An 11,379-nucleotide genomic window follows, 5' to 3' on the forward strand; every position below is an offset into this window, starting at 1 on the left:
CTTCAAATGAATTTGACAAATATCTTCTCCAACATGGGATCAAACATCAAATAATTGTTCCTTATAATCCCCAACAGAATGGTGTAGCTGAAAGAATGAACATGACAATCTTAAATATGGTATGTCCAATGATGGTTTTAGGAATGTTAAGCTAATGTTTTGGGTTCATGTGGTTCTATATGTTGTGTATATAAAGAAAAAGTGTCCATCTCAGCTATAAAAAACAAGACTCTATATGAAATGTGGTGTGGCCACATTCCTTTAGTTAGGCATCTCAAGGATTTTGGTTCCATATGTTATGCCTTGATACATAAGGAACAAAGAAACAAACTCAATGCAAGGAGTCGCAAATGTATCTTCTTTGGGTACTCAGATACCTCCAAAGCATATTTTCTCTATGATGCAGTGAATCAGAAGTTTATAATATCTAGGGATGTGATATTTCTTGAATCTTCCCAGACTAACAATGTTGTTGAGCAGCAACTTGATCACTTGGATAGATTAGGACATGAAAAGTCTTTCAAGAGTTTGATAATGAGATTCCACATCTTAAAGGGGGAATCCCTATACTGGATCAATTTGTGGAATTTCCTTCTAAAGCACTCTCTCCCCCACATGCTCCAACCATTGATTAAGATGACACTTTGAGTGATGTGATTGACAAAATTCGGAGGCTAAATCTTCTGAAACTAATTTCAAAACACTATGATCTTGATGATGCAAATTTGTTTGTCAAGAAAGTTGGAAAAATAATTGTATATCTTGTGGTATATGTAGATGACCTTCTGATGACAAGGAACAATGAGAATTACGTTGCATATATAAAGAAAGAACTGAGGAAAGGTTTTGAAATGACATATTTCACTACTATCTTGGTATTAAAGTAACCCAACATCTGAATTTTATATTACTCTCTCAGAAGAAGTACATTGGAGATCTGTTGAACATGTTTGGCATGGTTGAGTGCAATCCTTTAACTAATCCAATGGAATAGAATTTAAAGTTCACATGCACTGAAGGAAAAGAATTTATGAATGCAACGAAGTATAGACAACTCATAGGAAGTCTCAACTACATGACTACTACCAGACTAGATGTTTCATTTATTGTTGGAATCCTCTCTAGGTTTATGCAAAATCCTTGTGATCGTCACTGGTTTTTTGCAAAAAGAGTTCTAAAGTACTTGAAGGGAACTCAAGACTTTTGACTCAAGTATATACAGGTGGATGAATTTAGTTTTATTGGATAATTTCAGTTAGATTTTGATGGAGATAAAGAAACTAGAGTATCTACTTCATGTTATGTTATGAGTCTTGGATCAAGAGTTGTCTCCTGGAGGTCATGCAAATAGTTAGTTCTAGTAGATTCCACAGTTGAGGAAAAATATGAGGCAACAACAAAAGCAATGAAGGAAATTGTGTGGTTCAGAAAAATTCTAGAATATTTGCAAGAGAAACAAGTGCATTCAACTCTTATTTGATTGATAACACCTCTGCAATAAAGTTGGCCAAGAACCCAAAGTTTCATGATCAGACCAAGAACATTAATACAAAATGATGTTTTTACTCACCAACATCTCTTCAGATTAAAGGGGGGGAATTTTGACACCTAATCTTTGGGATTAGGAAAATCCATTTACATATTATAAATAGAAAAATAAATAAATAAAATTGGGAGATGAAACCCAATAGTTTCCCTCTCCTTGTATATATATATGGTTTCTCTTAATGAAAAAACACAATTAGTTCATGGAGTTACTCAACTGGCCTGGAACTTTTCATAACCTCCAGGAGGCTACAACTATGGACTAAATGGGTAGAAATAATCCCAAAATGTAGCCCTAGATGATAAATAGATAGAGCATCAATCCCACATGATTTAAGTGGGAAGTAAGATTATAATTTAGTATATTTTTATTTTAATTGAATCAATATCAAGTCATATTTTCTTTGATACTAAACTAGTGGATAAATTTCATTTGATGAAAAGCAAGCTCGAAATACCATGGTTACTTTAGCTAGCCACTAGAACAATGAGAAGGATTAATAAAATTGTCAAGAGTTTTCCTATTAATATTAATGGAATGGATACATTTGTAGAATTGAATATCATACCATTTGGATCTTATAGTGTCCTAATTAGAATGGATTGCTTGGACAAGAATTATGTTGTCCTAGATTGTCATAATAATACATTTTTTTTGTCTTCATTAAGAAGGAAAACAAAGTTTTCTGTAAGGAATTTTGAGACCCATTTATATAAGGGAAATTTTAGCCTTATAGTTGAACATATGTTTAAAGAAAGGATGTAAATTATATGCATCCCATGTAGATAAGAAAAATAATACTAAATAGCCAAATCTTGAATATTATCCAGTGTTGCAAAAGTTCACAAATGTATTTGAAGAGATACTAGGTTTTCCACCAAAGAGGGATATAGATTTCTCTATTGATTTGATGCTAGGATTTGCTCTAAAGTCAAATAATCCTTATAGAATGAGTACACTAGTTCAAAGAGTTACAAATGTAGTCAAAAGACTTGTTGAAGAAAATGTACATATTCCTAAGTGTTTCACTATGGGGAGCACCCATATTTGTTTTGAAAGAGAATGATGGAACAATGACACTCTCTATTGACTTTAGACAATTTAACAAGACCATAGTGAAAAACAAATACCCTCTACCTAGAATTAATGACCTATTTGATCATCTAAGAAGATCCAATATATTTTCAAAGATATACTTGAGATCAAGATATCAATGGGTGAGGATAAAGGAAGAATACATAAGCAAGCCAGATTTTAGAACAAGGTATGGGCATTATGAGTTTGTAGTGGTGTCTTTTGGACTGAAAAATATACCATCTATCTCTATGTTCTTAATAAATGGTATATTCAAAAATTATTTGGACAAGTTTGTTATTGTATTTTTTAATGGCATAACTAATTTATTCCAAGTGAAAGGAAGAGCATGAACATCATCTAAGATTCATACTACAAGTATTGAGGGCAGAATGAGTTGTATGCCAAGTTGAGAAAATGTTCTTCCTACCAAAATCAAATTCACTATTTTGGGAACATCATTTCAAAATCAGCCATATTAGTGTATATAGAAAAGATTGAAGACATTAAGGGATGATTAGCACCAAATAATGTTTTAGAAGTTATATTTTGGGTTTAGATGGACATTATAGGAAGCCTATAGCAATCTTTTCGAGGATTGATAATCCCATCACTTCTTTACATAAGAATGGGACTAAATTTTAATGGACATTAGAACATGGAGTTTTCAACTATTGAAGGGTTTACTTACAAGTGTACCAATCTTAAATATTGTTACTCCAATTGGATATTTATTTTGTGGTGTGTAAAATTGCATGCAAAGAAGGACTTGGCGGAGTACTTATTCATAATGGACATGTTATGAGTCAAGAAAATTAAAAGAGCATGAGATTAATTATGCCACACATGATTTGGAACTTTCTAGCATAATAAATTCAATGAAGATGTGGAAGCACTATTTAATGTGGAAAAAAATGAATTCAAAACAGATTATAATGGTTTGAAATATTTATTTAGGCAACCAACTTTAATGCCATATAAACAATATAGTTGGACTTTTTGAGTGAATACAACTTTGACATCAAGCATATCAAGGGAAAGGAGAACAAATTTGCACATGCAATTAGTTGAAGGGTACATATTATGTATGTTACAACCATTGGTGTGCATACTTCAGATTTAGAAAAGAATTTTAGAGGTTGTTACTACATATTAGCATTACCTATAGGAAAAAGAAACTTTATAGTAAGAATAAGTACCACAAAAAATTAATGGATACAAGCTACAAGAAGATGGCATATTTCCTAATTTTTTGGAATTGAGGAATTTAATTATGAAAAAAATGCATAATGTTCCACATGTAAGGAATATTAGATATAAGAAAATAATGCTACCAATTATAAGTCGATATATTTGTCCAAGAGTGAAAAAGGATGTATTCGATTATATTTTTTGGGTGCATGGAATGTCAAATGGTGAAAGTTAAGCATAGACACCCATCTAATTTGCTACAACCATTCCAAATTCCAGAGTGAAAATGGGAAGTTGTAAACATTTATTTTATAACCAAACTACCCAAGACAACAAGGAAACGTGACTCAATAATGGTGGCAGTGGATAAATAGATAAATGTTTCTCATTTTATTCTATTTAAACTCGATCATAATACAACTAACCTCATATAATTATACATGAAAAAGACTGATATATTTCATGGAGTACCAAAAGAAATTGTTTGAAATAGATATCCACAATTTATTTCGAGATGTTGGGGAGATTTATTTAAAGGATTCAATGTAGATGTGAACTTTAGTACAGTGAATCATCCACAAATATATGGGAAGATAAAGATAGTGAATCACACAATTGAATACATGTTGAGAATGTAGCTAATGGATAACCATCCAAGTGGAAAGATTGTTTTCATTTGGTTCACTATAATAATGGGTATCAAGCTTCTTGAAAAATGAGTCCATTTGAGGATTTATATGGTAGAAAGTTCATTATTCGAATCAGTTGGAATGGCCCAACAATTATAGTAGTACTTGGGCCATAGATGCTCAAGAAAATGGAAGATAAATGGTAAATATTAAGTGAAATTTAAAAAGAGCTCAATATAGGAAAATGTCTATGTGGATGAGAGCATCCAAAGAATTTAAAATGTTTGAGTATGCTTTTTAAAAATGAAACCAAATAAAAACTCATTGAAGTTTCCAGTAGTTTTATTAAGTTGGCATCTAGATATTGGAGTCCATTTGAGATATTGGACAAGATAGGACTATGTGCATACATGATTACTTGTCTACTTCCATGAAAGTGCATAATGTATTTCATTTGTCTTTTTTGAAAATGTGTGTGCATGATCCTAACCATGTTATTAGTTGGACTCTGATTCAAGGGGAGCCAAAAGAAGATTTCTAGGTACAACCATCGTGTATAATAGACATGAATGTCATGGTGATCCAAAGAAAATCCATAGGGTAGGTAAAGATCCAATGGACATGCTACATACCTAAAGAAGTGACATGGGAGTTTGAAGATATTGTGCAGTTGGCATGCTCACATCTATTTTGAAATTTTGTCGTAAATACACACACACACGCACACATTGGTATGGTGTTGAGCACTAAGGACAATGTTGAAATAAGGGTTAGGGGAACATAATACCTCAGGTTTTGATCCCCAATTTAATGGTGTAAATATGTACATTATGAAAATACAAAGCACCTATATATGTAATAGTTTTGAATATTATTAATAAAACGCATCATCTACTGCATATGGACATGGAAAAGAGAATAGGGGGTTATGATACCATAATAGGAGGGTAACTAGAGAGCCTAAACTTTTTAATTTATATGTTATTATACCCATATTTGAATTAATTGAGAAAAAGGTGAGGTAAATGAACTTTTTAGGGAAACAATGTGTCATTTTGAAAGCACACATATTTAAACTTACCTTTTTGGGGGGTTTGGGGGGGTTGAGGACCTCCTCATTCATTATTCTCTTTCACTTTATGGTTATTGCTTCTTGGAGAGAACAAGAATTGTATTGTTGCAATCCAGTTTTGGTGGTTGTGTGAGTTACTACTTGTTTTTCCAGCATGCGAATATTCCTAAGTGCATGTATGCATTTTCCTTGTTGGTTAATATATCCATGGATGAGAGTCTCTAGAATTTATATATTTGATAGTTCCTATCTAGTAGCACTAGAGCCCTAGGAGGAAATTGAGTAGCTTGAGGGGCTTCATTGCAGAGAGAAAAAAAAAAATCCATTTATTTAGCTTTTCTAGAATGAAGGACAAAAAGTGCGAGAAGTTGGGATTTTCATAGGACTAGTTGAGTAATTGTGATAATTTTGATTGTTGTGTGACCCTGTGAAAAGAGAAAGTTTATAATGAGTTAATTTCTTGTGAGCGATAGAGTTGGAATAGACACCCATCCTTGTGGAATAATAGCTTTAGCTTGGGGGTTGCATGTTGAAGAAAGCGAATGTGCAATAGAGCCTATGGTTGGGCAGATTATCTGACATCTATAATTAGTTAGTGAAATCTTTATAAATATAAATTCTTTTTGTGTTATATATAGTTGATTCCATTTTGTAATTTTAATGGTTATTTATCTTTGATTGTTGAATATACTTATGAGAATTTGAATTCCATATATTTAGTGTTTCTAGGATATTTTCATGATTTCTTTAATTCCATGCATCATTTATTTATATTCTTGATTTAAAATAATGGTATCAAAAGTTGAAATTCACCCATAAATTGCATTTTTTAAGGGTACCTAGGCATGGGGACACATCACAATTTCTACCTACCCAAGTGAGACTATACATTTCCCCTTGAAGGACTATATGGTGACAATATAGGTATGCCTCTTAAGAATGAAGGAAAGAATAGTGACTCCCCATCCCCAAATAATTATCTAGAGTCACCCCCTTTCCCCTTCATTATGGATGGTGTTAAGGTCCTATTATAATAGGATTCATAATTTTGAATTGGCTATGGTTAGTCTTGTAATATTGTACATACTTTTGCTTTCTACAAAATTTTTTCCATATTAAAAATTAAAAAATGTAAAGAGGGTATGTCCTAAAAGAATAATCAAAGGACAAAAAAAAAGGGTGAAAAATATGAACCCAAAAAAGAAATAAAATAGATCATGAAAGTGTGCAAATTCAAATGCACCTACTTTTTACTTTACTATCCAAAATAAGGTTGTGTGCAGATTTTCAAAAATGCCACAGTCCATGATGGTCAAATAGCTTAATCTTGACTCATTTACTATCCAAAATAAGGTTGTGTGCAGATTTTCAAAAATGCCACAGTCCATGATGGTCAAACAGCTTAATCTTGACTTATTCGTGCTTTAAATTTCATGTTGATAGATAGAGAATAAAGGTCTAGCCAAACTATTTAACCTTGGCAGATTAGTGGTTAGGTAGAGAATAAAAATGAGCTCAATAGTTTAATCTGAGCCATTAAAGTTATAAGGTTAGAATTAGATAGTTTGCTTGTCAAAAGAAAAGGAAATAAAGGGTCAGCAAGCTCAAATGCACCCAGTAAATAAAGAGAAAATGTTAGGATAAATAAAAGGGTAGGTAGAAGAAAGGTTGTTGAGTCAAAAGCACATTTATCATGCTTAAACCTATGTTTCATGTGCAGGAGTATTTATGAGAAAGAAAGGATATTCACAAGCATGTTTACTAATTTCCCCTCATTTCACTATACCCCCACATACTTATTGGCTAGTTTCCCCATTCTCTCTTCATTACTTATAAATACCCTTCTTCCCTTCATTTTGACCTTTGCCCCTTGGTTTCACACATTTCCCTAGTAATTACCCTTCAAAAATCATCCCCCTTCCTAAAAACCCCTTTCCCTAGTGTGAAACCCATTCCCCATTACAAATATCACTTCCCCCTTGCTAATTTCCCTTATTTCCCCTCAAAAACACTTAAAAACCCCCTTATCCTAAGTTTTTCTGCCCTTGCTTTATCTAATTAATTTCCCCGCTTCATATTTCCTTGAAAAACTTTTTTTTTAACCAACCAACCCTTGGTGTAGTTCAAAAACCCCTGCCACATAAGCGATGGTCCCACCTTAATACCTGCTGCCTATATTAAAATCATGACCGTATTTACTAATTAATTACAATTATTTGTAATTAAACCCTGGGCCCCGCAAATCCCTTTCTCGATTATATCTGTGCAACTTAACCATGTGATAGACCTCCGATTTCCTACACCCAAATCTGACAGCGTACAACCATATCATGCGGATTCATCATTCGATCGATTGTTATAGCTCCAAATCTCACTCTTGATGTTTGTGATGTTACACTCATGGCCTACGGCAACCCCTCCTTCCAGACCTGGTCCAAATACTTTAAAAACAATGTTTTACTCCCTATACGCGACATTGCCCTGAGCTAAACGCGTGTGTACGCGGGTCTGTGTATACCCAACCCGCGTATATGTCTTAAAACACTTAAAAAAAATAAATCTCCTTAATTTCGGGCAGAGATCGTGGGTTTTACCTGCTGATTACCTATTAGTGCCCGTGGCCCAACTGTTCCCAACGAATTCCCAACTAAAAAACTACTTTGGGAGAAGTATAAAAAGGCTTCAATGGGAAGGCCTAAGGGAGGAGAGAAGAGAGAGAAAAATCACTCTCTTGAAATCATCCCAGATCAGGTCTGAAGATCCCTGTGCTTCCAGCACTTCCCCCATTACAGGAAACCCTTGTTTCCTTGAGTTATGATGTCTTTCCATTTATTGAGATATCCTTGAGTGAGTTATGGAAGGAGCTTGTTGAAGGCTTGAGATTGGACGAATCCGGAGGACGGTTTCGCTTGGAGCCTACGAAAGGAAGACTCGGGTGAAATCATTCATTTCTGTACTTTAGTTATCTATAATAAAAGAAACACTTGTCTTGTTCCTGATATGAATCTTCTTCATGTTTATGATATCAATGTTATGGTTTACAAATGAATGATTATTTCAGTTGCATAACTAACTTTCAATATGATATGAAGTTGATTTCTTTATGATGTTTAGTCCATATACTGTTGTGCTTTCTTGAATTTATTGTTTTGCAGGTTGAAGGAGCAAAAGGAACTCCAAGAGGGTTTGGACCCTAGCTAGATCTTCCCAAACGAAGGACCCCCAGGTGCACCCCTCTTCGCTTAGTTCGTTTATATTAGCATCATGGCTATGTGGAATTATTGTTTTTCTTTATAGATAACCCCTGCTTCGCTAGAGTATTAACCCAAGACCCCAGGGGACATTCTCCCTTAACATCGATAACAGCCTGAGAGCACGCGAGACTCACAGTTTTGCCTCGGCATTGTTCTGCTACATGGCGGCACCAGGCTAGATCATGTGCTCGCGAAAAATACCGCCTGCCCTCCAAAAGCAGTGTGATGGCCCAAAAAACCGCCTCCCCACCCAGATCAAAAACTACCCACTGTTCATTGATTATTTCCACGCCAAAAGGTGACCATTACCCGTTAAAAGGCCGAAAAAGTCCCAAATTGCTCTTTTTGCTCATTTTTCACTCCAACTGCTGCTTAGCCATTTGCGACACCCTGAAACCTCTACGACCAATTTGACAACCGTCTACCGCCTAAAGAATCTCTGGATACCTAATTAAAGCAACCAGTTGACAGTTGAAGCCACAGTACCCTCTGCATTCACCACTGAACCAAGTTAGCAAGCCAGACCGCCAAATTCCAGGTATTCTTGGGAAAAACCAAAACGACCCTTCAATTTGAACATGCACAGTTTAATTGAACGGCTAATTGATTGAAATTAATTAAGAAACTTGTCTAAATTGAAGAGATTTGTTTTTATACCCCAAACCCTTGTACAGACAGTAACTACCCTCCCACTCTATTAAAGCTTCTAAACCTCACTCCTAAATCCATTACAAGCCTAATTCATATCTGTATACCCAATTATGGCTTCCCAAACCTCTCTGGATGTGAGACCTCTGCAAACACCTCACCTAGACATCAACCACCTTGCATTAGCAAACATAGCTTTCCAAATAAAGGATACTACTTCCCCTGCCTACCTTCTAAAGCTCCATTGTTGGAGTAAGGACAAATTCTTGAACCATAATGATGACATTCACCTTTGGGAGTCTAATTTACCCAAGGATTTGCTTCCAAAAGTACACCCATTCCAAAAATCATCCACTTTTGTCATGCTTGCTACATTCCCAGCCAAAGAGCCATTGTCACCCCTAACCAGCAAGTTTTATTTACCATCACTGCAGAATCCATTAACCAAATGTTGCAGGTCCAACCAAGCCCTAATGAGACCCCACTGTCTATTGGAGACTTGTTGGACCTCTATACCAAGTTAGACCTTCCTAGAATAGCCCAAATTTTCCAAACTTTCATCATAGAGGAATGTCATACTCCCATAGATAGTCCCCCTTATGCTGCCACCATTTTTTCTGAGAGAGGCAGACAGATTATTACCATGCTCTCTTGCATTTTAGGATACACCATAGATGAGCATGTGGATGAGGTTGTCCTGGCTTTCCTTTCCATCTTTAGCCCAGGAAAGCCTCCTACTGTAATTTACAACTATGCTTAGTTCATAGTAGACAAAATGCATGAGCAGTTCACCAGACTACCTACTGAGAGAGTCTTCAAGTACTCATTTGTATTATTTCACATGTTTTTATACTACCAATCAGATAAATTCCCTGTCAGCATCCAGAAGTTGGATACCAAAGGAAATCCAAGGTCAGTTATCTATTGGACACCCTTGATCCAGAAGTACTCCACTATATTCACTTACAAGGACTTCATTGATTTATTTGTCCATCTAGTTATGAATATGCTAACCAATAGCCCTCAACCCAAAATCAGTCAAGAGATCAAAAGGGTGTTACAGTTGGCCAAGAACAGTAAGGTGGGAGACTGGTATCTGTACCAGAACCACACAAAAATAAGAATTTATGGATGCCAACTTGCCCCTTATAAACTTCCCAAATGCCTCCCCATGAGGATATTTGCACTAGAATACTTTAGGCAGATTATCAATTCTGATGAAGTCAACTTCCTAGCAGCTAGGAAGAAAAGCCAATTCGAAATGAAAAATCAGTTGGGCCCCTTCATTTGTAATACCAGAGAAGTTGGACTAGAGGCAGATAAGATTTTGTAGCAAATTAAATTCAAAAACAACTTTATGTGGTAGTATGACCCTCATGGAGTCATAAATAAGTTAAGGATCAAGGTCAAATTGGGACCTTTCATCCATCATCCCAGACCAGACATTGAGAGGTTTTCCATGGACAATACTGTAGTTGATGTAGAGAATAAATTGCTTGATGTAGAGAAGCAGACTGATGAATGTTCCTTCCTGCAGGTTCCAGAACTAGGAGAACCAATGAATATTCCTCTTGTTTTACAAACTCCAACAAATGAAGACAGGAACCCAAAGAGAAACAGGGAATAAGGTTCCACTTCAACTATGGAAACCATAGATGAACAGTTCAAGATCAACTACAGGAAGAGGCCCAACCTTAATCTTGTAACTGAACAGGAAGACACCATTAAATCAGTGGAAATCCCTGACACTGATACAATGGTGGAAAGAAGCAAAGGCACAGCAGCTTCAGGAGAAACACAGCAACCCTCAACATCAAACACTCAGCTTATTGAGAGACAACTCAGTGTTGAGGTTTCTTCTTTCACCAGGCATTGTAAAGAAAATGATATCAAGGACGGATATAACGAAATTAAGTTGAGAAATGAGAAGTTGAAGGCTGAAACCTATGCTTAGTACTTCAAGCA

Source organism: Pinus tabuliformis, chromosome 9 (assembly GCF_031772625.1).
Source record: "Pinus tabuliformis cultivar Carrire ecotype Pingquan chromosome 9, CPIR1, whole genome shotgun sequence".
NCBI classification, from domain to species: domain Eukaryota; kingdom Viridiplantae; phylum Streptophyta; class Pinopsida; order Pinales; family Pinaceae; genus Pinus; species Pinus tabuliformis.